Source organism: Pinus tabuliformis, chromosome 7 (assembly GCF_031772625.1).
Source record: "Pinus tabuliformis cultivar Carrire ecotype Pingquan chromosome 7, CPIR1, whole genome shotgun sequence".
Lineage (NCBI taxonomy): Eukaryota > Viridiplantae > Streptophyta > Pinopsida > Pinales > Pinaceae > Pinus > Pinus tabuliformis.
The window spans coordinates 637,429,541-637,431,561 of record NC_142293.1 but is presented as its reverse complement, the minus strand read 5'-3'; positions in this window follow the sequence as shown (position 1 = coordinate 637,431,561).

Sequence of the window (2,021 nt, the reverse complement as noted above, 5' to 3'; positions counted from 1 at the left end):
CAAAAATGTTATCATTAGAAGAGATGTAAAGTTTGCTGAAATATATCGGCCTACGAGCCTAGTTCGGTGGATGTGCCACCTCTCCCTATCTCTTCTACTTTTGAAAATATTTCTTCTTCAGATGATGAAAGCAAGGATGAAAATCCTCCCCCACCTTCTCAGGATCCTCCTTCAGCTCCTCAGCTTCCAAAATGGGTCCATGCTACTCGGGATGCAACAGGAGATCGTGCCGGTGATCCTACAGGTCAGCGACATACACGTTCTCAGTTTGATAGAGCCTCTTTTTTACTGGCTCAAGCTTCAGTGAATTATGATCCTGACACCTTTGTAGAAGCTTCAGGCCATCCAAATTGGGAAGCAGCTATGAATGAGGAATATCATTCATTATTGGAAAATGATACATGGGATCTTGTTCCTCTACCAAAGGGACGAAAACTTGTTAGATGCAAATGGGTTTACAGAACCAAGTATGGACCAGATGGGAAAGTTGATAAACATTAAGCTCGTCTTGTTGCTAAGGGTTTTTCACAAGTTGAAGGCATTGACTACACTGAAACCTTCTCTCCTATTGCCAAAATGAACTCTATCCGCCTTGTTCTTTCCCTTGCTGCCTCTTTCAAATGGGAGGTCCATCAGATGGATGTTAAATATGCCTTCTTGCATGGCGAATTGCATGAAGAAATCTATATGGAACCATCAGATGGATGTTAAATATGCCTTCTTGCATGGCGAATTGCATGAAGAAATCTATATGGAACAACCTATTGGCTTTATACAAACAAGCTCCAGCCTTGTATGTTAGCTTAAGAAATCCCTTTATGGTCTCAAGCAAGCTCCTCGAGCTTGGTATGCCAAAATGGATAACTTTCTTTTAGAAAATGGCTTTTCTAGGTGTCATTCTGACAATAATGTCTACACCAAGAAAGTGGGCAAGTCTCTTATCATTCTTGTTCTTTATGTTGATGATCTTATCCTGACTGGTAGTGATCCCAACCTTATAAACCATGTGAAGTCAAGCCTTAAAATGAAGTTTGAAATGACAGACTTAGGACACACATTATTTTCTTGGTCTTCAAGTCTTGCAATCCAAGGAAGGTATTTCCCTTTCCCAGTCCAAGTATGCCTATGATATTCTACGCCATTTTCACATGGAAGACTGTAAGACAGCCCCTTCTCACTTTCAGTCTGGAGTCAAATTTTCAGTCACTTGTACTTCTCCTGAAGTTGATGCTACCTTATACCGTCAACCTGTAGGAAAACTTTTGTATCTAACCCATATTCGTCCTTACCTTTCCTTTGCTGTTAGCCTTGTTTCTCGGTTTATGCAAAACCCACATGAAAGTCATTAGAAAGTAGCTAAAAGAATACTTCGTTATGTTCGAGGTACAGTTCAGTTTGGGATTCATTACAGTGCTGAAGCAGCTCCTCTATTGGTTGGTTTCACTGATTCCGATTGGGCTGGTGACCCTGATGATCGGAAGTCTACTGCAGGTTATGTGTTCACTCTTGGTTTAGGACCTATTACATGGGCTTGCAAGAAACAAGGTGCCATTTCTCTTTCTTCAGCAGAAGCAAAGTATCGTGGTGTCGTAGAAGCTAGTAAGGAAGCCTTTCTCTTTCTTCAGCAGAAGCAAAGTATCGTGGTGCCGTAGAAGCTAGTAAGGAAGCCTTATGGCTTCGTCAGATCCTGTCAGAGTTTGGATTTCAGCAGCAACATCTGACTACACTTTGGTGTGATAATCAAAGTGCCATTCAACTATGCAAAGATCTAGTCCAACATCAGCGCAACAAACACATTGAACTGCACATGCACTTAATCAAAAAGCTCATTCACGACCATGTTCTTGAAGTGCAATATTGTTCAACAGATGATCAAGTTGCAGACATCTTTACAAAGGCTCTCATAGAGGCGAAGTTCACTAAACTTCTATTTATGGTTGGAGTTCAAGAAGTTGTCACTAAGGGGGGAGAGGCTCTAGTGCCTCCTTCCTTCTCCTATTGTGTCATATTTGTAAATCCTT